Here is a 16,350-nt window from a genome sequence, read left to right on the forward strand (position 1 = left end):
GCCCCTCCCAAGGTCGTTCCTTCTGGAGGTTTCGGTTTGTTTGGGAAATTCCGATGGAACCTTTTTACCAGCCGAGGTGCATGTACGTGATCACTGGGTTCCCAAGACCTTTCCTGAGGCCCGTACCCTTTCCAATCAATTAGATAGAAAAGTTTTGATTTTGAGATCTTAGAATCCAAAATGTTCTTCACCTCAAATTCAGGCTCCCCATCTATCTGAATTGGTTCTGGTGGCTTTGTTAATCTGGTTCCTGGGTGCACTGGTTTCAAATGTGACACATGAAAAACGGGGTGAATCCGCATGTTAGCTGGTAGATCGAGCTTGACTGCCACTGGGTTGATTATAGCTTTGATCGAGTAAGGGCCTAAATACCTTGGATTAAAAGTTCGAGGCCCCTTTAGTGATAGGTGTTTGGTAGCCAACCATACTTGATCCCCTATTTGGTATGGAGGCGCCTCTCTTCGATGCAGATCCGCATTCTTTTTGTATTTCCCTTTCGCATGTTGCTAATGTGCAGTTGCATCCTTGAAGGCTTGAGTAATCGTAGAATGCAAATGGTCCACTGCGGGCATTTCAAGGCTCAGAGGTGAGTCCAAGTCAGAAGTACGAGGGTGATGTCCATATAGGGTATAAAAGGGGCTCTGACCAGTTCCAGAGTGTATTGAGTTATTGTATGCATATTCTGCCACCCATAAAATGTCCTTCCAATTACCCTCCGATTGGTGCAACATACATCGTAGATATTGTTCAAGGGTCTGGTTCGTTCTCTCCGTCTGACCATCGGTCTGTGGGTGGTGGCTGGTCGAGAGTCTTACGTCGATTTGTGCCAGTTGACAACACTTTTTCCAAAAATGAGAAATAAACTGGCTTCCCCGATCGGAGACTAGTATGGACGGGAATCCATGCAAACGGATGATATTTTCGAGGAATTCTTTGGCAAGAACAAAGGCTGAAAGTAATCCTTTCAACGGAATAAAGTGGGCCATTTTGGAAAATACCACCACGACCAGAATAGTATTGTAACCATTACAAGAGGGCAGGTCCGTGATAAAATCTAGTGACAGGGTGTGACAAGGTGCTGGTGGAATGTCTAAGGGCTGAAGAAGACCGGCGGGTCTTGTCTTTTGACCTTTGTTTTGGGCACAAACGCCACACGACATCACGTAAGATTTAATATCCTTTCGCCAGGAAGGCCACCAGAATTGTCGTTTAACCTTTTCCTCTGTTTTGGCAATGCCAGGATGTCCTTCCATCAGGGTATCATGATGACGGGAAATAACCAGTTCTTGCAATTCCTTTTCTGGCAAAAATAAGCGTCCTTGGAAGTAAGGTAAGCCATCCTTGACTGAAAAGTTAGACCCCCTTTTGATCCAATCCTGCAAGGCTGAAGAGTCCAGGAATTGTTTCACTCGTGCTTGAATGTCTTCAAGGGTTTGTAAAGTGGTTATCCCCAAAATTCTTTGTTCGGGAATTATCGGCACAGGTTCTGAGTTTGTGTCTATGTCTTCCATTCCAATTCGGGATAGAGCGTCCGCCTTACCATTCTTATAGCCGGGGCGGTAGGTGATTACAAAATCGAACTCAGCAAAGAACAAAGCCCATCGGAGCTGTCGAGACGATTGAGCCTTGGCAGTTTTTAAATATTGTAAATTTCGGTGATCAGTGATCACTGTGATGGTATGCCGGGCGCCGAGGAGATAATGCCGCCAAGCCTTGAAGGCGGACTTAATGGCTAATAGTCCCTTATCGGTGATTGCATAATTTATCTCCGGCGGCGAGAACTTTCTGGACCAAAGTGCTACGGGGTGCAGTTGGTTGGTTTCAGGGTCTCTCTGAGACAGAACAGCTCCCATGGCTAAGCTGGACGCGTCGGTTTCGACTATATATGGGAGATCGGGACGCGGGTGCTTCAAAATAGGTGCGGACGTGAACTTAGCTTTCAACTCCTGAAAGGCCTGTTCGGCTTCCTCGGTCCATTCAAAACGTTTATTTTTTTCGCAAGAGTGCAGTGATGGGTTGCACCACACGTGAAAACTCCGGGATAAACCTGCGATAAAAGTTGGCAAAACCAAGCATGCTTTGGACACCTTTCACCAAACTAGGTGATGGCCTTTTGGGGATGGCATCCACTTTCCGTGAATCCATTCGGACCCCTTTAGGTATCAGGATGAATCCGAGAAACTCAACCTCGGTGGTATGGAAAACACATTTTTCCAGCTTGGCAAACAGTTTGTGCTGGCGCAGTTTCTCTAGGACGGCCCTGACATGCTTTGTCATCAGATTCCGAAGAGGAGTACACAAGAATGTCATTGATATACACGACAACACAGACATCGATGAGTTCCCGAAGGACATCGTTCATGAAGAATTGGAAGGCTGCAGGCGCGTTGCACAACCCGAAAGGCATCACCTGGTATTCGAATAGTCCATATTTTGTACGGAAGGCCGTTTTCCATTCGTCGCCTTCTTTTACTCGTACCAGATGATAAGCCCCCCGGAGATGTAACTTGGTGTATACGCAAGCGTCCTTCACCTGGTCAAGGAGTTCAGGGATCAGAGGCAGAGGATAACGATTTTTAACAGTTATCTGGTTCAATGCGCGATAATCGATACAAGTTCTAAGGTCGCCTTCTTTTTTAGGCACAAAGAACAAAGCTGAGGATGCCGGGGACTTTGACGGGCGAATGAAACCATTGGCGAGGTATTGATCTAAATATTGTCTCAAATGCAGATTCTCTGGTTCAGTAAGGGCGTAAATCCTGCTACAAAGGGGTTGTGCACCGGGCACCAGATCGATTTGGCAATCGTACGATCTGTGGGGAGGTAACATGTTGGCCTGTTCCTTTTGGAAGACGTCCTGAAAGTCTTGGTACTCTGGAGGTAGTTGCACGGGGACAGAGGTTACTGATGCTAGATTAATCTGTGGATTTTCTGGGTAGCAGGTTTGTGCACAATCCGGGAAGGTTATTCTCTTCGCTCGCCAATCAATTCGAAGATTATGTGTCTCTAACCAAGGGATTCCGAGAATAAGCTGAAACTGTGGAGCCTTGATTACATCAAACACAACTGCCTCCCGATGGCCATCCGGACCTACAAGTGTCACCTCAGCAGTGGAATGTGTTACCGGTCCAGAGGCAATTTCGGTTCCATCTACTGTGATGATGACATCTTTGTTGGTTTTAGGGCGCAGAGGGAGGTTTATCCTAGAGACCAATTCTCGATCCACATAGTTTCCTATAGCCCCGCTATCGATGTATGCCTTTATAGCATGCAACCGTTTAGGCTGTTCCGGATCTCCGAGGACCATTGGCACAATGAAATGCGAGGTCTGAGAGTTAGTTTTCAAGCTCGGCAAGTGGACCCCTACGCTTGCCGGGCGTGTTCATTTCCCGATACAGAGTTTCCATGGATTTTATCAGCGGCTCCTACCACCTTCTTGGGCGGCTTAACCGGGCAATCTCGTTGAAAGTGTCCAGAGGACCCACAATAAAGGCATAATTGCATCTGTCGTCTTCTTTCCCGTTCTTTTTGAGTTTGGGGTCCTTTAACACCTCCGATTTGCATAGGCTCTGAGGCATCAGCCCCCTTGGGGTTAGCGTGGGTCTTGGCCAACACCCGGGTTTCAAACTTGGACCGATCTGCTTTTCTGTTTTGCAGCCTGTGATCCAATTGGACCACTAAGTCTATATATTCAGTGCATTCTTGGGGCGGATTTACAACTTGTGCCAGGACATCTTTAAGTTCTCCGCGTAGACCTTGATAGAATAACGTGATTCTTTTATCCTCTGGCCAACCAGTTTCCACAATTAGTCTATTGAAGGTTGCAATGTAGGATAGAAGGTCTTGATTGGCCTGTCGCAGAGATAGAAGTTCGTCATCCAGAGCCTGTCCCTGGGAGTGTTGAGCAAATAACCTTTCCATGCTTGTTTGAAATCCTTGAAAATCACGAAGAATCGGGTCATCTTGAGTTACCAGTGGGACTGACCAATCGGCAACACAGCCGCTGAGATATGAAAACACAAAGGTTACCTTGGTCTGATCATTAGGGAAGGCCCCAGGTCTGCACAGGAAGTGCAAATGACACTGATTCATGAATACGGCGAATCGTTTGGGGTCCCCAGCAAAGCGTTCAGGTGTGGCCAGCAGCATGTTTCCAGGTAGATTAATCTGCACCGGGTTACTGGAAACCACAGGAGCGGGGTTCCCCCCGGAACCGGGTAAAGGAGTTTGTCCAGCTTGACCTTGCAAAAGCTGTCTAGCCAGGTCATCAGCTCTATCCTTTATTACAATCACTTCCCACCTGAGGGCACTAGTCTCTTGATGAGCGGCGTGTACTTTGGCCCGTAATTCCCCCAGTAATTGGGACAACTGGTCAGTTTCGGAAGTTTCCATAGCGCCTGGGTGGGAATTTGTAGGAAGGCTTCGCGTTCTGTAACGCTCACCTGGGTCCCACGGGGGCGCTGGTCTAGTCTGGATTGCTGTGGCCTCTTCTAGCGTGATGCGCAGGACCTGGAACACCGATTGGACAGGACCTCCGAATCGTGCTTGCCTGGCCCGTAGGAATATCCTTCTGCAGTTGAGAAAGGGGATTAACAGTCTGCAGAATAGTGTGCTAGCCCCCCCCTTTCCCCCTTCCCCCTTCATTCCTCTCTAACTTCCTCCAAACCCCGGTTTAAGCTCACCTTATGGTTTGGAAGGATGAACTCTCCATCCTGCTTCTGGTGCAGGGGCGCGTGTTCGTCCAGTTACTTCACTGGTTTTCAGAATGGCGCTGGCAAAATCCACTTGACTTTCCTGAGCGATGCGCCGTAAGTATGAAAGTTCAAAGTTCAAGTGAGGCCCCCTTTATGTTGTCTTTCTAACCTGTGATCTGTCCTTTATTTCAGGTGCAGAATGAAGGCGATGCGTCGAGGGGTTAAACTGCTGAGGTGAGTAGTGATGAGGGCGATCCCTATAAATGTCCTTATCATTCCCCAGAAATGTCTCTTTTCCTTTCCCCATAGGGGCCAGGGTACGGTACCTGCCAACGGGGCGGCGCTGACCCGAAATGTGGAAGAAAAGCCGGTAAGTATTATGGCTGTTATTCAGGCTTTCCTTCTGTGTTCCTTCTGCTCACCTTTTGTTTCTTCCTCTCTCCCCTAGGTGCAGAGATGTGGCGTCCGATGCTGACAGCCGTGATGGAGCCGGGAGATGTCTCGAGGACAGGTGAGTGAAGCGTGGCGCGCAGCGAGCAACGCGATGCTTTTAAATGGAAGTCTTTCTTCAGGGATGGTGGCGAGAAGATTCCGGATGCAGGTAAGAAGTTTGAAATAGTACTTGGTTTTCACCTTTCTCTTCTCTTCCTTCCTTGCAGGTCTTCCAGGTTCGAGGCGGGCGTGGCTGGAGTCCAGGAGCAGGAGCAGACACGGTGAGCGTTAAGCTGCAGGAAGCAGAACAACGCGAAGCATGAGCTGCTGTCTGGGCGTGGCTTAAATAGCCTCCAAAGAAGTCCCAGGTATGTATCCTTCCCCAACTAGGTATGTATCCTTCCCTGGCCACGCCCGAGTGAAAAAATAGTCCCTATGAAAAAATAGTCCCTTTAAGGTCTCAGGGAGGCCTGAAGCGTGCAGCATGGTCTGCATCAGGTAAGTGCACAAAACACCTCCCTTTATGAGCCTGGCGCCTATGGCGCCAGGACTGATGTCCAACATGAGACTGGCGCCAAAGGCGCCAGGACTGAGTCCAAAGAGCCCCTATAAGGGGCCGCTGGGCTTTTACCCGAGGGCATGATGCCTGCTTCCGGGGGTGCTGGGCTTGGCCTGGTGCTCCGGGGGTAGGCATCATGACACCTGTCAAATGATCTTACAAAGTTGTTCTGCCCAGTTACCAAATGTAGCTGCCATGATGTCTGTGACCCTGTCCAAAGCTAGAACCACTACCATTTCATATCATGTGGGTGCTCAGACTGGTGCCGTCTTGTGTCCTCCACCAGGTTGAGATAATTGTGTGGAGCAGCAGGTAGATTGTTGAAATGGGCGGGGGAGGAGTTGGGTTTCTACCGTGTAGGAGTAAGCCCATTTTGGGACCAATGTGAGAGATGACTGTAGGGTTTTTCCCTGGGAAGATGGTTTCAAAGAACAAGAATATGATTTATTAGTTAAAATATTAACTAAAGATGGGAATGTTGGGCTGGGCAGGAAATGTCTCAATGAGGAAGAGGGGTTCATGTTGTGTGCACCATATTTGTGACGGGTGTGCAGCAAAGTTGGCACGATGTTGCAATTTTATATGTATCAAGTGTAGTTAATGTGAATGGGATGTGTTACTTTAAGTGTTTTTTTGTGTTTAAGTTGATACAGTTTAGATTTGCCTGCGTGCCGCAAGATAAATGTCAAAATTGCCAGTGATACATAAACACGATCTAGATATGGTGTGCTACTGTGCTACGAAGTGCCTAAAAGTTGGGCAACAATGAGTTTCATAATGCACATACGAGGAAGGGGACTTGTCACGGAGAACCCACTGGGAAGAAGACGCGGTAGTTATTAAACATGCATGCACACAGATATACATTCACAGGGAATTTATAAATCTACATGTAGTGTGCTCTTTTTATACATTTGTTAAACTCTGTTCTCAGGGGTTCGCAAGGTGAATTTTAATGAATCGGAATAACTGGTTTTGCAGGACTGAAGGCCAAAGGAAAGGTGATGATTAACAGCGACATTAAGCAGATGGTCAAGCCAGCAAGCGTGTCCAGGGTTTTTATGGCCTGTCAGTATCGCACAAGGCATGGGAGTTTGTTATTTATTGTTCAGGGGTATGGCCGTCTGCCATTACCAATAATAAACTTGGGTTAAAGTGACACTCGAGGCCAGAGTGACCGATACTTCACAGGTTTCAATTGTTTTCTCAGGGTGTGACCAGAGAGCAAGCGTGTGGAATTGGTCACCGTTTAGATTAGAGTGTTCTGGAGATGCCAGCAAGTCAGGGTGGGTGAGATTGTTATCACCAGTTCAAAGAGAACCTGTTTATTCCTACTCCACGTGTTCTTTGAAGTATTCGTGCAAACCATGTGCAACTATATTTAAGGTTAGAAGGTCTCAGCCCAGCTGAGACTTGTAATAAATTATGTTTGTATAGGAATGTGCAACTAAGTGATGATGTCACGACTTCCCACAGACAAATCCTAAAAGAGGGTGTGTTGTACACATGTACTGAAGTTGGCAGTTACAATTATTGTGATCAATAAGAATGGGAGAATTGGAGAAGGATTTGATTTCTCTGGTATAGGTCTTGACCAATCACTTGTGGCGGTGGTTTGTAATAAAATATATGGGAGTGTTTTAACTGTTGCAAAAATATATATAATGTGTCAACTTGTGTGGTTCGGAAAGGCCAAGGTTAGTTTGACTCTACAGCATCATCTAGCCCCTCCTGAGATGATTGTGCAATAAACTTACACAACCATGAATTCGCTTCTTAAGTGGTGGGCATGCTTTGGTTTAAGGTGATTAGAGGTCCATGCACACAGGATCTAGCATTGTGCCTGGCTCTAGTGCGCTCCGCGGATGAGGAGACCTGCAGTCACAGCACACCTGGCATCAAATGTCGCCCCTCAAACAGTCCCTCACACCCCGGTGGCCTGTTTCTCAGAATGGTGTGCAGTGCTACAGGGAATATTCTCCTAGGAAAAGAAATCAAGAAGCCAGCTCTTCTGGGCACAAAGTTTACGTTGCTTGTACATCAAATCCATTGAACAAGGTAGATAAAACCTGTAACTGGGTTTGCACTGAAATAAATCACATAATCACCTAGAACATAGATACCTTGTGTAAGGTTAATTATCTATTGCAGAGCCGCACAGAAAAAGGAGGGACTTTAGATAGTACATGGATCAAGTGACTGCCCTTTGATGGAAGTGGCGGTTTGGAGTCTCACATTGATGGAAATTAATCTAAGCTATAAAAAGACACAGGATTTAATGGGAACTGTAGTGTTAGTTTGAAGGTTTACAATGTTGTTTGCTATAAGTTACTGAACAAAAAAGTAAAGAAAGATAAGAATAATGCTCACCTTCGGGTCTTGACATACTGCCTCATCACGAGTTTGGTGGTAACTCTTAAATGAGTCGGTGATGCTATTACCGCTGCATTTAAGGGTCCGCCAAATCACGAGCTTGGCAGATTTACCCCCAGCTCTGAGCTGGGGGCAAATCTGCCGTGATTTTGCTGATTTTTGGCACTATTACCGCCAGCGGTAATAGCACCGACGGTAATAGCGCCGAACATTCCCCATTGGGCCCAATGGGGAATGGGAAATTCCTGAATGGGCCCAATGGGGAATGGGAACTTACCGTTCCGCCAAACCTGTGATCTGGTGCTAATAGCACCGGGGGGTTTGGCGGTAGGGCTAATTGCCCTTGTGGTAATACTGCCGGGGTTAGCGCCCAACTCGTGATGAGGCCCGTAGAATCAAACCCTTCAAAAACTCTACTGAGTAGAGTGAAGCCTTCTCGGATTGCCAGCTCCATGGGCAGATGTCCGACATCTCGATCTGGAGAGAAAGGATCAAGCCCAAGGAAAGCTAGACGCACCAGCATGAGGCCACAGCAGGCCTCAGCAGTTTTTATTCAGTCAGGTGTGTAATGTTATATACCTATTTCCACAAACCCGAAGTTACACAGACTGACAAAGCCAGCAGCAAGATAGCCAGGTCCAGGCCTCCTGGTCTTACCTGGATCTGGATGGTTGCCATCAGCAAGAGCCGCACAATGCCCAGCACTTACCATGATGCTCCTTCGGATTATATAGTCCTATCTGCCCAATTATATTTTCGGATTCCTGTGGTTAGAGGAACCTGAAGCTAGATGAAAGGAAAGAGTACGGGTCCTGGTGACTGACAGTTGTAAGCCATGAGCAGGACAGAAAAACCATACAAATAATGCCACATTTTGAATTAGCAGCAGCGCACTGTGACAGAGGCCTGCCTGGAGTTAAAGATCCAGGCCTTCTGCAGTGGAAGACACAACACCCATGCAGAAAACAGAAAGACTGGGACCAGACTGTGGAAGGACCTGATCCCATCTTGCTGACTGATGCCCACATGTTCCTATAGGATAGGGGGAGAGTTGAACCAGTCCTTTAGAGGATGTACACCTGTATGTGAGACGGCCAAAAGAAAGGAATATACATGTATGATATTAAGGGGAAATTATCCTGAGGGGGTGAATACATTGGTTCAGGAGAGGTTCTTATTGTTATTCAGGTTATACATTGTTTACCTTAATAAAACAGAAAAGTTAGTGATAACACAACACTAGACAATATCTGAACGTGGTTCTTAGTAAATGTATGACTGAACTGTGATCTAGCTCTTTTCTGCAAGCAGGGAGGGATTTTTTAAGGTTTGTAAAGTATAGGTTGAGAAGATTATGCTGTATGTTATTGTTGAAGGACATTTATACCGTGCACTATCACCACCAAAGTAGTCCCCTAGTGCTCTGGCGGATCTGGAAGGTAAGAGGGTAGGGAGGGTTAGTAGGGTGTAGCGGAATAAAGGTAGAGCGAGATTGATGATGTCCTGTTGGCAGATTCAGTTAGGTTAATACTGTTTGTTGAGCAAGGGTATGGTTTGCAGATCGGCAGACTCCAATATGCTGTTGTGCGTGCCTATATGTGGTTTGTTTTGCTGTTGCAGTGTAGTGAAGTGCGTGCGATTTGCTGTGACAGAGGCTGTTTTTTTTGTTTAGGGTGTGAGGGGTGGAAAGAAGAGTTGAGGTTTTTTAGCTGATGGGTTAGTGGGGTTACCTCATTGTTTGGGCATCTGAGCCCTTGTCTGCAGGAGCGTTCCTTTGGCGGTTCATTGGTCTGGCTCTGCCCAAGGTGGTGACATGTGTCTTTGACTGCCTGGTAATCTGTGGTCCTTCCTAGAATCTATAAAAAAGGACGGAACAAGGCAGAATTTGATCGGTGGAGTAGAGCCTCTGATAGGATGGAATAAGCCACGACTGCCTATGTTGATACAAACCAATACAAAGAATACGAACTTGTCAGGCTGCATTGGACGCTACCCGTGTGAAACTAACTCTGCTGTGGCAGATTTAGTTTCACGCCGATTAAGAGGAAAACCAAACAGTGACTACCTGTTCAATCAGAGAAATTGGAGTAATGCGGCTCAGCCACAGGGTACAATAACACCACAGACCGAATGAAACGTTCTACACGATAAAGAAAGCGGAGCAGGGGAGGTCAGGTTTTCGCCCTAACAGGAGCGGAGGACTATTTAGCTAGGCTTGTTACTTCTGCATGGCTCCATGCCCTTTCCTTCAGCTCGTTTCCGAGTAAATAGCATACGCAGAGACAGATCTATTACAGTCCGTATGCTTCACTGCAAACCGACCCACCGGCGAGTGCCACCAGGTGATCAATGCCCGTTTAAAGTGAGCCAGGCAAGCAAGCAGCTTGGTGGCAGTCAAGCTGTTGTAGTGTGAATGCTTTCCAAGTGTGCCCACCGTTTCTGCAGCTTTCCCATCACAGCTTTGGCAACAAAGATGGAGTGCAAAAAAAAGGAAAACCGGTCAGGTCTGGGTTTATTTTGGCAGAACTGGTAAAGCCAATCAAAAATCAAATCGGCAGAGTTCGAACCTCGAGGGGAGACCCCACCCACTCGGCCACGCTCACCGCTTAAAAGAATCATCCACAGTAAATTACCCTTTGTCGGGTGTCTACATGATAACTCAGTGCCCATAGCACATTTGGTGGACACCTGACAGACTGCGTCTGCGCAGTAGGAATTCGGCGTCACACGTATGGCAGGCACCATGTTCACAGCCGCTTTATCAGCAGCAGCACCCCAGTCCGCATCGAGTGTTTATGTAAAAATGCCTCCCTGCCATAGCTGAGCCCATTAGCTAAACTGCGCTCGCCACCTCGCCTAAAATGCGGTGCAGTTATTTACTGCTCTGGCCGAGGTCCAGTCTTAAATATTGTGGCAGGGGTTGTGTGTGAATACAGTGCAGACGTCTTGTGGCAATACTTGCTTATCGCGATCAGTTCAACGCTGCTTTAACCCTTTTTTTGGTACGACCTGTATTTAACTCCCAGAAAATGGATTCAGAAAATAAGCTTTGTGTTCCATCTAATGAGTACTATCAGGGTAAATAATGTACCCATTTTTCTTACAAAACACAGCAAAAAATCTTGGCCAGTACGGGGATCGAACCCGCGACCTTGGCGTTATTAGCACCACGCTCTAACCAACTGAGCTAACCGGCCAACTGCGAAACCATTGGCACATGCTTGACTCATTTTGTACATAATGCTGTTTCTCTTTTTCTTTGTTTGTTCTCTGCTGTCTGGCCAAGGTCATAGTTTGTAAAGGTTCCCACATGGGACGACTGTTAACACGGTTTTCTTTACACTCCACCCCTATCTGTGCAAAGTATCTGAATTTGTGTTGTTAATGATTACAAATATAACAAAGCCCCATCTCCATATGGTTAAAAAGTTCTGGAATGCACAGAGGTCGAAGTGGAAGGGGAACTGACATGACATGACATTCCTCTCCTTTTTGTCATCAGAAGCACCATTTCTGCTTGGCAAGGAAAGGGCACTATTGTAATTTGCTTCCACCCATGCAGAGGAATCAAACCTAGGTTCTACTGGGAATGGTCTACATCACTTCTTGCAGAAGATGCATTGCTTTTCATTATTTCAGTAGCCACCACCCACGTAGCACTGCATCACAATGATCAGCGTTTGTCTTGTGCATTTAAGAACCCTTAAGAGGAAATTGCAGCAGGCGCAGCTAGCTATGTGTGCAGGTAATTGGGCGGAAGGGGGTAGAGGGTAGGAGGCCCTAGCATACTGGGAGGGGCGCATTGGGGGCTGTGGAATGTTTCTAGTAGTGTAACGAGTAATGTGCTGGAAGTGCTGGAGCAAGCACAGCGAACATCCTTGAGCCAATTAGATGGACTTGTGTGTGCAGGGTTCTGAGAGAATGATATGATATGATATTTTATCTATAGCACGCCTATACACACGTGTTTGAAGGCGTAACGAGGCAGGGGAGGGGCACAAGGGAGGACAAGACAACGATCTTACTAGGCCCAGTGACAGTGAGATTGTGCACGTGCAGGGGATAGGAAAGGGGATAGGAAAGGGGAAAAGTGCCAGGGGAAGCGGAGGAGGAGCAGGTGCAAGACATAGGATGGGGTTCTTCCCCCAGTGCTGTGTAGTGGCTGTTACGGGGGAGCTGGTCATGGACATCGCACGAGCCCCCCCTGGGACACTATGGGACACCAGTGTCAGTGATGTCTTATCCTTCTGAGGATGGTGGGGTGGGGGTTGATCGTGGACCTCGCATCAGCCCCTCCACTGAGATGCTATGGGACACCAGCATCTGTGCCTCGAGGGGTGGCAGGCATCAGCCCAACAGCTCTTGCAGACCCCAGCTGCCTTCCTTGCAGGGGGGGCTCCATGGCAACCTGGCCTGCAGGCCCTGATTGCACAGGGTGGGCCTGCAGGCCAGAATGAGAGAGACACGCTCAGATCATTCCCCTATGGAGTCTGCAGCGGTTCTGACGCATGTGCGCTTGTTCTTCTTCTTGCTGATAGATTTTTATCCATCAGCAGTGATTTTTGGATACCGAGGCTTGAGCCTCATTACTCCATCTTCTCGGGTTGAGTATGTAGGCGTGGGTTTGTTTTCTTCTTGGTCTGTGTGGTCTTGTCACAGTAGAGCTGGTTTCACAGGGTCTTCGCAGTGATGGGCTCCCTTTTATTAGCTTGGGCCAAAAGGCCATCTTAAAAGGGCAACACACACGGGAGGGTCCACTACACAACAGTGGCTAGGCGCAAGTGGTGAGGCAGCACCCATAGCCTGACACGGGATGCACTTTGTGATGACTGTTTCCAACGCCTGCCCTAGCCATGATAACCAGATCTTGTTTTGCAAATTCCTTGGTGGCCAGCATGTGCGGGGTGCAATGTTCTGTTTGCCAGAGAGGCCAGGATGATCATGCACGAACCCTGCAGTAGTAGGTCTGGTCAGAGACTGAGAACTCATCTCGTCACATGAGGCGGCAATGTGCTGATTTCATAAGATCGTGTTGTGCTTTCAGCAATCCGCTCCACTTTGCAGTGGCTAGTGCTGTCTTCATGTCTCCTATGCATGCATCTTGGTCAGTGGCTCCTTCACTTTCCTTTGGAGACAGAGCAAGGGGAATTTCCCCTGAGGTGATCATGTTCACACGTTTTGCTCGAGGCGTGTGGCTGCTCGGTCTTTGCTGGCTGTGGCTTTGCATGAGGTTTAGAGTATATCTATTTGGAAAAAGCAAAGGAAGATGTAGTAATGTGCCTCCTGTACATTAGGCCATGCTTAGCTGTCAGTGGGATGTGATGGAGTCATTGGAATGCTGGTGTTCCTTTGAAGGATGATGTTCTGTGGGATGGTCAGAGTGCCCTGAGCTGGTGTGTGGATGGCCCAGAGTTTCTTCCTGGGCTACACTAGGACTTAAGGTGTACAGCACGAATAACCTATCAACTTACCTGGTTTCCAGCGTCGTGTTTAGAAGAAGTACCCCCCACCTTGGTTACTTCAGACAACTGTATTTTGTCTATGGCACTTACCATCCCGTTGGCTCTGACTGCCTGCGAGCCTGCATGTTTGACAGAAAAGGCTTGGGGGGCGGGGAGGGGGTATGGATTTAACTTCCAACGGAATGGAATTTTCTTTACAAAAATCCTTGTGGTCCTTTGGTTTGTAATTGTAATTGTTTATTTATATAGCGCTTATACACTGGTGGAGTGCTTCAAAGCGCTTCAAGGCAGGAAGGGAACAAGGGAAAGCAGTAATCATTCTTAGGCCTTGGAAATTTCCGAATGATCTAAACAGAAATCCAGCCTCCTAGGCCTGACGGTTTTGCAGCACAACTTGTAAAATGCTACATTCTCACCTTCTTTCACCACATGCAACACTCAGGATGTTGAGTCACAAAAGCGACAATTCCAACGTGCCTTTGGAATGCTGGTTGTACAAAGTACACGTTTTAAACCTTAAATAGTGATGAGTGAGGGGAAACCGTGGCATACACAGAGGGAACAGGAAGGGGGGGGAGAGGGCAAGTGTGATAGTTTGCTGCATTATTAGGCTCAGTCAAGGGTTTTATAGGATTGTTAAGACAGTCACCACCTTGAAGCAGACCGGAAAGACTCCAAGAGAGAGAGCTTGAAGGTGGATCAAAGATAGAAGAAGCAGATGGATGCAAGGGCCCTGATCATCTGCGGAGTAAACAGGTCCGCAGTAGTGAAGGGAAGGCTTGGCATCCCTGTGTAGGGGTGCCACTTAATAGGGAAAGGTATGGGTAAAAGAGCTGAGAGAGGAGGTAGAAGCAAAAGATTCAAGAGGGTGAAATGAGAAGGCAAAGAGAGGGATAGGCGAGTACAGAGGGTGTCACAAACCGTGTTCATTTTTGATGAAAAGCAGGGAGCAAAGTTCTTAGCAGATAGGAAAGAGGGAATAGTAGGTTTGCGAGGAGGAGCCAGCACGGCTTGAAGTGTGGAGGAGAGTCTACAGAGATAAGAACGAATGGGTGAAATTAGGGTAGTGAAATAGGAGATTTAGCTGTAGCCAAGGGGCAAAGGGCTTCGTATATGCAAGAAGAGGTTCTGGAAATTTCAGAAGGTGGTGAAACTCGTTATTTTTTAGGATGTGGGCATTAGGGGTAAACCAGGGCTGAGGGCAAGGGAAAGTGTGAAAGTATAGGTGGGGTGAAAGAGTAAGCAACGCACCAGGTTAAATTCATAAAAGGATGGTCTAATGGAGGAGGCTGTTGTGGCTGAATAGAATGTGGAATGCAGTGTGGGTAGAACTTGGGAAGGAATGGGATGGGAAGGGGCTGCTGGAGAATAGTAATAAAGAGACAGGCATGAAGACCGTCTCCTGTTATCATATTAGGGGCCACATATTAATTATGGTTATATAAATGTAGGGCACAACAATTGACGACAAGGAGATCACTAAATCACACATGTAAAAGATTAGTAAGGGGCCCGAGTCACAAAGGATTATAAAGGAATGATGGCCTGCAGAGGAAGCTGAAAGGAAATAGGGTGCTGCGGTGGATGGTCGAAGAAAAAGGAATGGGAGATACTGGGACATTGGAAAATAGAATGAGCGATGACCTAAGGAGGAGGTCATAACGGGGCACCAAGGAAACAAGAACCAAAGAGAATAAAGGTTCACAAGAAGACCCTGGACTGATAGCTGAGGAATGAACTGAACTGGAAAGCAGGATGCTGAACAAACAGAGTAACGGCAACAGTGATGTGAATGAGGGTGTGAAGGAAATGCAGCCAAACGCAGGAAGAAACAAGTAATGATATGGTCGTTGGGAGGCACTGTGTAATACAACGTGTAACTGGCGGTAAGGTGCGCAGCGCTCCCACTTGAAATATAGGTTCTGCAACATTGGTAGTAAATGCAAATTTATGAGACTGCATGTTAAGGCATATTAGTAACAATAAGTTGCCATGCAAAACGGGCATTATTTGAAAGACCAGGCTCGCGCCACTTAATAGAGCGCGAGGCCTGCAGTTCTGAGACTGATAGTAGAGTCGCCGTGCAGCGTCGGGAGTTAGAGGAAGGGACGTAAAGGCGTAAGGAAATGTGCAGCCATATTTGTGGTTCCATGTAATAATGTCGCCACAACAATCTCGCCATGCAAAAATATCGCCGAAAAATGGCCGTTTTTTGTGGCAACATTATTGCATGGAACACACAGGGGACACCCCCGCAACCCCCAAACTTTTTATTTTTTGCATATGGTCACCCATATATCGCCGCAACCTTTTCCCGGCGATATTATTTACGGCGACCATATATATGGGGATAAAATTACCTGATACCATATTTGTTTATATCAGGCGAAAAAAAGAATGTTTGGAAAGAATGAAAGGAAAGGAAAGAACGAAATATAGGAGAAAGAACGGAGAAACAAAGGCTGCATGAACTAAGAGTAAAAGCCAAGACATTACAAGTAAAGGAAAAGCAAACGCAGCAACACAGTAAATAAAGGAAAAAGACCTTCACAAATAGGCAGTCATGGTGCTACACCAGCACAACAAGAGTAAGACAACATTAAGAGCAAAACAACTAATTTTGAAACAACAAGTGATATGACGGAAGTATAAGTACTATCGGCACGTAATGGAAGCGCATATATCAAAATAAATGAAGTGCTACATTTATGAACTATTGGGGCAAACATATGATGCAAAATTATTTCAGCAGAATTGCCATGACTGCATAATAAGTGAACATTTTGAATGACCATACAGACAATCTTGCTGTACTACAGATTTCAATGTC

At 46.9% G+C, this 16,350-nt stretch overlaps 1 non-coding gene across 1 annotated transcript; it reads right to left on the reverse strand.

Moving 5' to 3' along the window:
- Positions 1 to 11,181: 11,181 nt before the first annotated feature.
- On the reverse strand, positions 11,182 to 11,255 carry TRNAI-AAU (transfer RNA isoleucine (anticodon AAU)). Its single transcript has one exon. It is a non-coding gene; the product is annotated as a tRNA-Ile (tRNA).
- Positions 11,256 to 16,350: the final 5,095 nt, after the last annotated feature.

Source organism: Ambystoma mexicanum, chromosome 1p (genome assembly GCF_040938575.1).
Source record: "Ambystoma mexicanum isolate Mex_15411 chromosome 1p, UKY_AmexF1_1, whole genome shotgun sequence".
NCBI classification, from domain to species: domain Eukaryota; kingdom Metazoa; phylum Chordata; class Amphibia; order Caudata; family Ambystomatidae; genus Ambystoma; species Ambystoma mexicanum.